Raw genomic sequence first — 9,105 nt, 5'->3', positions numbered from 1 at the left:
ACTGTCATTACAAGAGAACACATTTGAATCATTATTTGATTAATTAAAATTTTAGGAATAAATCAATAAAATGTTCTCTATAGTTGGTAATTATGAAAACATATTTCAAAAGGAAGCTTTGAAGCAGACTGTGGGAATATGTTTCTAAGCAAATGTTTTAAAAGACAACTACACAAATAAACTTGAATCTGCAAATTTAAAAATTTGATCAATAGAAATGCTTTATTGATTTTGACAAACATAAATAAATATTTCAACTGAAAAAAAAAAAACATCAAGTGAACACATTATCTTTGGTTATGGCTTCTTTTTACATGTTCTGGAATTATTAAATAAATATATATTCATGAAAATCTTTATAGCTCTACCACTGAAATCACTGCCTAGTAGAAAACATTAAATTTGGGGTGATATTCAGCAGATATGCTCTGTATTAAAATACAGTGGAAGGAACAAAATGTATGCATTAGGAAAAAGTGACAACACTCAGCTGAGATGGGGGCAGTGGCTAACCTGGAGTGTGTCATTTGCTCAGACACACTTGGCCTCTCATTGCATAAATTGAGCTGTAGCTGACATGGTGGACATTTTGTTTCACGACCATTGTGGCTCCGCCATCCACAGAGTGGAAACTCTGGACAGGAAATGTAATTTCAATATCAATTTGCATAAAAAGGTGTGTGTGTGTCTGTGAGTGTGTGTGTGTGCGTATACACGTGCATGTGCATGTGCATGCTTGTGTACGTGTGTGTGCATGGGAAGGAGGGGCTAGGGGTGGGGCTGGAGGCGGTAAGATAAAATGTCTGGTCTTGGGGACAGATAACGAAAAAATAATACCACTTGCATTTCCATTTGTAGCCTGAGCCACCTCTATATACAACACAACCTTCCTTTTGAACATTCTGTAAACTCCAAAAGAAACAAAGCATAGTATATTGTGTATGAAGCTCAAGCAACAAAATATGGGTAAACGCCTACATAAAATGTATTGAACTCATGCACTCAAAGTAAATGACACTCCATTGGCAGCAAAGTGAATTAATTACAAAATATTCATCCAAAATAATTTTCTGAAGAAAAAAAAAAACATTCACAACTATGGATCGAGAAAAGAAATGAAAAAGGCAATGTCGGTACAGCTGCACTATTTCCAAAGGCTCAACAGCACAGAAATAAACAAGGAATGGTGATGTATCTTGAAAAATGGAACATGGTGCTGTCTCCAATGTTTCTGTGCTGTAGCCTACAATATAAAGAGACCAGGCAGCTGAGCACTTTAGGATTTAAGTTCATTGGATTTTAGTTCCTTGAAGTCGCTGAAGAAATGACTCTCCTCGACTACGCGTATTCTTAAGCAATAACAACGTGATCCGTATTATCCACCCAAGAATACCCGTCACCGAAGAGAGTCTTTAGGAAGGGAGCAAAACCAATTGAAAGATACTGCATGATCCTCAACCATTTGGCAACAGCGAGCAGTTTTGAAATGATTGATTGAAGATGCCCTGTATCTCAAGGCAAGGCCCCATCAATGGCTTTTCTGCAAACAGAAATTAACACAATGCATTTTTGAAGTGAGGCTATTTCTCGTTTGTCGTTTTTTTTTCTTCTGCTGTAACACCTTTTTTTTTTCTCTTTCTCCTGTCTGCACATCTCACGCCTCTCCCTCTTTGGCTCTCTCGCTATCCGCAGCAATGCATTAAGTCAGGCTGAACGAGAGAGGGGGAGATTCAGGGGCGAAACCTTCGGGGCCGGTGCTTACCTGGAACATCAGCATTCTGCAGCCAGCCTCCATCCCCGGACCCCTGATTTCCATCCATACGATTCCCATCGCTCCCGTGTTCAGTGCCTAAGCCCAGGCTGTTTCACTGGCACATATCCAAGAGTAATGAGTGTTCCTGAAAAAAAGTGGCAAATGGTTAGGGTTCACTGTGGAAAATCACGGCCTTTCAATCCTGCCCTAACGTCACTATTGTCTAGCCCATTAATAGTCAACTAGCCCTGAAAAAATGTCACACAAAAAGGAAATCCATTAGCAGCAGGAGGCAAATTATAGATAATATGAAAAAAAGATTGTAATGAAGCCTGTCAGAACAAGGAACAATTTGTGTCATTTGCTTTTTTTCTCTTTGTGTAGGATGCATCGGCTTTCACTGCTAACATCCGAACCAGAAACACAAATCAGAACGTGTTCATTTGAAACAATAGATAAATAGAGCAATGTCTATATGGTGTATTCACGATGCAAAATATGCCACCATTTCTGCACTTAATTTTATCATTGGAATTGGCATCACAACAGGCAATAAAATTGCTTGAAACTGTGAGGCTGTTATTATTCTCATAAATGTAATGACAACGGCAGTACAGACAAATTTGGCCGATCAAATATTTTATGAGACACTGCACTCAATTTGTTTTAGAATTTACATGCATTCACACATTTAATTATATAAAAACTTGATAATTAACAATGTGTCTAAATGCGAAAAATAAACAGGTGATATACTATGCATCAATTTATTAACTTGTGTGATTATAAAGTGCAGGATACATCAATATCGATCCATAAAGATCCAATTATTTTTGTCCATTTTACACATCACAAATTTGTGCAATATCCTTGCTTATGCCTCTATGAGATGATGTAAAATAGAGAAATAAAAACTTAAATCATGGAAATGACAGGAAACTATTTTATAATAGCCTAAGAACACAATGATTTGGAAATTGAACTTTAATGTATCATCTTGAATGAAATGAAATGAATATGAGTTAGAGCTTGTCAATGAATATCAAGCCAATACCATGTCAACACCTGCTATCACATCAGGACACAGACGACATTTCAGAATATATGTGTAGAATACAAAGTTCAATTAAGAATACATTACCAATATTGTCAAGTACAATCAAAGCTTTAAAAGAACTTCAATCAGAAACTGCAGCATATACGCAAGCATAAACGGGCAGCATCAACGCAGCACATCCGGTCAAACCCACACAACACCAGCACGGAGAGACAGGGCAGCTACAAAAATCCATGTCAGATCTAATGCTTGTGTTAGTTTATGTACATGAACCATACACAATTACAACCAGCCATTATGCCCTTAAAAGAGAAAAGAACATTCCAGATACATAGGTAGTAGAGTAACGAAGTACGGCAAATGAAATAAAACCCACACACTTTGTCAACAGAAACATTAACACAATAACACGCCCGGGTGGCATCCACAACAGGGAGGGAAGTGAAGCTTACCCAAAGTCAGTCTCTCTCAGACTGCTCCTCGTGCACAGAGAGGAGCCGGACCCTGTGAGACCCCTCTCCACTACAGCAGCAGCTGTAGCGAGGCACTGGGCAAAACAAAAGCGCCGGCGCTTCAGCGCTAAGCAGACTGAACTCCACGCCACGGCAGCTTCTCCTACGAGACTGCCGCTCTCTCTGAGAGCGCAGCCGTACCCCCTTCTAACCCCCGAAACATCACTGTCACAGGGGCTGACAGCACAGACAAATTCAGGCATGCTTCTGGAAAGCGTGCAAAACCAGAGAAGAAGAAGAAGAAAAAAAAACATAGATTTGATATTCCTTCTAGTGGAGTGGAATTAATCGATGCGTTCCCCATGCATATTTATTCAGGTTGTAATTGGCAAAGTTCCTCAAGGTACACTAATCCTCAGTTTAAATTACCCTGTCACTCATATGGACTTGCGCCCCTCCTTTTGTGTACGGTAGTACATAAGCACTATGCAGTCGGCAAAAAAAAAGAAGTATTAATATAAGGCAACAGCGAAAAAAATAAATAAAAAAGCCCCTGCCGTATTTTGCCGTTTGACACCCCTGGATGAATCTGTATTCTCGTCCCCGTTCCACTCCCCCTCCTCATTACAAGAGCTCGGCGGCGCGTTATTCTACCGGTGAACCCGCAACTTGCGAGACCTGTGATTGCAATTTAATTGCAGGCATCCCATGAATATGTTAATGCCGCGCGGCGGACTCTTCCCGAGAAAGCTTCCGTCGGGGGGCGACGACGCACGACAACCACGCGTTCGCGGAACTCCGGATTTACGCAACCTACGGCTCCCCCGGCGCGCGCCGGTAAAAAACATTTCAGATTCTTACCACGGAAAAATGTTTTTAAAAGGAAAATATTTCCACATCCACATAGCGTAGAGGCTTACCCCCTTCAGTCCTGCTGCAGACGCGCCCTCCTACTGAGCACAAAGCCAGGGTGCCGTCTGATGTTGGGCTCTGATATGCCTTGGGTGATAAGCCCGCCTTGCCTCCGTCCACAGTTGATGTATACGGGGTTTAGCCTGCTGGGGGGAAAACCGCGGCGGAGCAGAGTGCAGCCCGTTACCCCTGTGCCCCCAGCGTGCCGGACCGGTCCTGACCGGTCGCTTCCCAGCCCCCCTCGATCTGCAGGCAGGTACAGCGCAGCCTTACAGATGCTCGACAACAAGGAAGGGAAGAAGAAGAAAAAAAAAAAAAAAAACGGATCAGAACGCTCTCATCTCTGAGCCAGTTGTTGCTCGCCACGGCGAATGAACTTACGGAGAGAGAAAGGCAGAACGAGAGACGGAGCGAGAGAGAGGGAGTGAGCAAGTGAGAGAGAGAGAGGGAGAGAGAGTGAGAGAGAGGGAGAGGGAGAGGGAGAGAGAGAGAGAGGGAGCCCAGCATAAAAATCAACAGCTAGGAGGCTGGGTCTGCATAGACCTGTCTTTTACTCCGAGGATGGGAGGGAATAATTTGATTTGAGCAGCACACAGTTACAAAAGCAGTGAGTGGTGGGTCCCAGACATCTAATGGTGGATTAATTGTGGGAGATCTGACGTGTAGTGCGCTTCATAGTCCCGCATTCATGACTTCCCAATGGGGAAAGGCCAATGCCCTTTGGGACCATTGTTAATATACAATCAAAAACCTGCTATCACGAGAACGGTCGTGTGTTCACAGGCTCTGTTTCTGATCACCGACATATGCTAGCTGAAGCTGTTTAGTTGGCCGTAAAAAAAAAATGCAATTTTCTCTTCGAGTCGTAAAGACCCCCATTACCTCCCCTTATGGAAAAAGAGTCAAATGTGACATGCTGGCTTCAGCGACCATGCAGCGGGGATACAGACGGTTTGAGAAGCAAGGCACTTCGCATTAGACGCAGAAGTGGAGAAAATTCCTCCGTGTGCCATTGAGTCCTTCGCTTTCAAGAGAGAACAGAGAATTTCCACTGAAGGAGGGATAAAAAACAATTGCGACTAATTTCATTCAGGCAGATGTAAGGTTGTTTTAATGCCAAGAACCCTTTTAACTTTCCGCAATGGGAATGACTTTTGAAGCTGACATTTTCAATTACTGTGGCCTAAAATGATTTCAAGAATAGTTGGTCTTTTTCCCTTAAGTAATGGTCTGAAGATCAGAGACAATTCTCAGCAGATCACAAAGATAAATCTTTATTTACATGTGTAAAAAGGAACATTGTATCAGAATATTCATTTCCCCCTTCCAGAAAAAAAAGAAAAACATGTCAATGCAATAGAAATGGTATAGTTCCGTATTTCTCTAATCTGCATTTAAGTGTCCTTTATTTCAAACAATGTATTATGAAACTTTATAGCACTGAAATTAGTGTGAACAAAACAAATATAATTTTATGTACATGAAAGTAAGCTTCAGTATATGTCTATTATGTGTATGTACAATAAAACATACTCAATATACAAACAACAATAAAAAATAATGTTCATAGCCTGATTTATGGATTTATTTAAAATTATTTGTCATTGTTATGGTTCAGTTGTTATTTTGGCAATATGTGTTCTGGAGTGTAGTGTTTACAGGTGGGTTAGTTTTCATTGAAATACATCATTGCATTGTTTAATAAAGCATTCCAAACAATATAATAAAGCGCTATATGTGGACATACTCAATGCTGGTGACTGGAGTTTTATAGACTAATAATCCTTTCAATTCCGTGTAAAATCTTTATAAAAAACGCATTACGTTTAGTTGTACGGCAAATCACGTTATAGGTAAAACATTTAAGCTGTGACTCTTTTATGATAAATAGAAAATAATAAAGCTATCCCTGCTAATAGGCTTCTAATACAAAGCAGACAAAGGAACCGAGAGTGCAGTACCCAGCACTACCTCCTAATACATAGCAATTTACTGCCCCCTATTGACTCATCTGGCTCCTCCCCTGTACATACAACAGTGAGGTCTTCATTGTTCTAAGAGTGTATGCCTCATTTAAATGCCACATTGAAATTATGTCAGAATAACAAATACTAACTAATTCTTCATTCAGTAGAGTTATTGAAGTGACAAAAAAGACAACAAACAAAACAGCTCTACACAATGAACTGCCACAGCTTAGCCAGAACATCACTAAACAAAAACAACACGCAGAAGAAGGGGAATTTAAAAAGCACACAGGCAGAAGGCAGGGAAGACTGAGGATGAACAGACAACCGCTGTAGATGTGTCAAGGTGGAGTGAACAGTGATCACAAAAGGCTAGAAAAATGCAGCTTTTCAAACATGGCAAGGCCACATTTTCCTGTGTGATCGTCTACATTCCACAAGAAAATCTATACGTTTTCTTTTTTTTTGACAAAACACAAAGTGCCAATTTATATAAGTGTGCTCCAGCCAACTGCAGGAACATATAAGGTCAAATCCTCTTTGTCGACGGTCTCTTTGCCTCTGCTGAAAACTGAAATGGACTCTTAGAAGCATAACTGTTGGAATGCATTAATTGCTCTTTACTAGTAATGGGGTACAGATATTGCTCCATGAACAGTGCTTTCGCTCGGTGTTCTAAAATCACTAATGAATAGTTTCCCTGCATAGAGGGGGATTTGTTGTCATGTTTTGAGTTTTCATGATGGCCACTTCACAATGAGGACAAGGGCAAAAAAGATTAATTGCATTGTACACATACTGTAATGTTGTACATGGCAATTTGCGCACTGCGTCTGATTGGAACACATTAAATGTGATCACACATCATGGGACCATTCTCTTCTGTTCAATCTTCAACTGTCTGAGCGAATTCAAACTGCATTTATTTTCAGTCCTTGAAGTTCTTTGTGGGCCTGTTATTAAAGCAAACACACTGCTTCATCTGCACCTGTTAAACAGCTATAATAATTCCCTGACTGGTGTAAAGAAGGCGGTCCTACACAAAACAGAAAAACTGATTTATTAAAATCTGATGCGCTCAATTTATTCGCCACAAGCTTTTGCTTGCTGCAGGGACATTTGCATAATCCAGCTGAAATAAAGACCTGCTAAGGTTTTACATCAACACACATGCATGCCGTATGCTGTGTGTTTGTGTGTGTTTGTGTGTGTGTGTGTGTGTGTGTGTGTGTGTGTGTGTGTATAATTGTGTTTAACTTCACTTTGACATAAATGGTTCGGTCTGCTAGTCATACTATTGTTGATGTTAACGGAAGGTTGCTCACAGAAAACAAATACGAAAACATTTGGTATAGGTAAGAGTATGGAAACAATAGCATGAATTATGTGGCACTAACATTGGTCTTACCCTAATGTGAGGAGAGTGTTTAATTTAATTACTTCTGAATGTTATGGACATACAGTAAAGAGCAAATGACAAGTTTGCTAATAAAATAATGACAGATACACAATGCTTTTCATTATTTCAACCTCGATGTGATTGTGTTTATGTGTGTGTGTGTGTGTGTGTGTGTGTGTGTGTGTGTGTGCATACTGTACATACAGTTTGCGATTACCAGTGACAGGAGACACATACTCAGGCCGGTCTCTTTCAGAAATTCACTTCACTATACAGGGCTAACAAAACAGAACACCGGGGCCCTCTGGCTGCCAGGCAACAAGCTGCACATCAGACATCCCATCTTCACCAGGCTCCTCTTCACCTTTGACCTCTGAGACGCCCAGTACAGAAAGACATAACACCTACGGCAAAAGATACCTCTGTAGATGTAGACACACACACACACACACCCACACACACAGACACATTGTACAATTTCCTCATTAAAATGCCAATTTGCTGTGATGCTGAATGTGGGGAAAATAGCTCCTTGAAGATGGCTCTGAACACTGCACAGTTCTGCAGCAATCTGATATTGTTACTTAACACTGAGCAATCCTATCCGAGAGAAAACTGCTGAACCACATTTTTGGGTGATTTCATGGAAAGTCTGTGTGATTGCAAATAGAGCAGTTCAGATAAAAGGTAAAACCAGCCACGTCAGATGTCAGCAGTATACAGACATTTCTCCTGAATGAGTTATGTCTAGTGTCCAGTAAAATGCTGTCATCAGCTGTAGTTTATACTTGAAGTGGTACGTGATTATTGTTTACACAGACTTTCAAGGCATACAGGAGATAAATGTCTGCATCTGACTAAAAAATAACACATAGCCTGTATCTCGCCATAAACCCACTGACAGAGACCATTGACTGAAAATGCAGAACTATTACAAGCAATTGGCATAACATTCCAATAAATCATTTCTAGAACCACCTTGTCATTCGCTACAGAATACTTTTAACCGATGAAGCATTCAAAATAAAACATGCTTGACATAAATCAAAAATCTGGAAAAATTAATGAGCAGCATCATAGCTCTGCTTTTAACTATTTTACTCTTCACTTTTCCTACATAAAGATCATATCATAAGTCTGCATGGATTCACTTAGTGCAATTTACAACCTGTCAGAAAATCCACAGAGTTGAGGGGTTTCCCCTATCCAGACACAGTTCACGGCAAACTATGTTTGCAGCAAACAGTTACTGTTGAACGATTTTAAATGAACATTCCATTTAATTAGCCACCAACGCATTTTGAATACAAATGGATGCGACTTAGATTTAACAATGCCAGCTAGCTGATTTGTTGCTTATCTGTGATTTATTTTTTAAGGTAAGAACACAAATATTGGGTTGATTAATGTATTATAACAACCAAATAACTGCCAACTTTTATTCTCTCCACGTCTTCCGAGTCGGCAGCCATTTCTGTTCACGGGGCACTACCTTTCCAAATTGTTAGCTAACATTAGCTACCTTTTGGGGCGGCATTGGCTCAGGCGGTAAGAGCAGTCGTCGG

General features: G+C 40.4%; 1 long non-coding RNA gene across 1 annotated transcript; it reads right to left on the bottom strand.

Moving 5' to 3' along the window:
* Positions 1–203: 203 nt before the first annotated feature.
* LOC133127546 (uncharacterized) lies at positions 204–4,530 on the bottom strand. The gene is made up of 3 exons (XR_009708635.1): positions 4,183–4,530; positions 1,763–1,898; positions 204–1,540 (listed from the first exon to the last, which is right to left on the bottom strand). It is a non-coding gene; the product is annotated as an uncharacterized LOC133127546 (long non-coding RNA).
* Between the last annotated feature and the right edge of the window lie 4,575 nt (positions 4,531–9,105).

This window comes from Conger conger, chromosome 4 (assembly GCF_963514075.1).
Source record: "Conger conger chromosome 4, fConCon1.1, whole genome shotgun sequence".
Classification (NCBI taxonomy): domain Eukaryota; kingdom Metazoa; phylum Chordata; class Actinopteri; order Anguilliformes; family Congridae; genus Conger; species Conger conger.
Note: the sequence above shows the minus strand (reverse complement) of the source record. Positions and strands in the feature narration are given on the sequence as shown.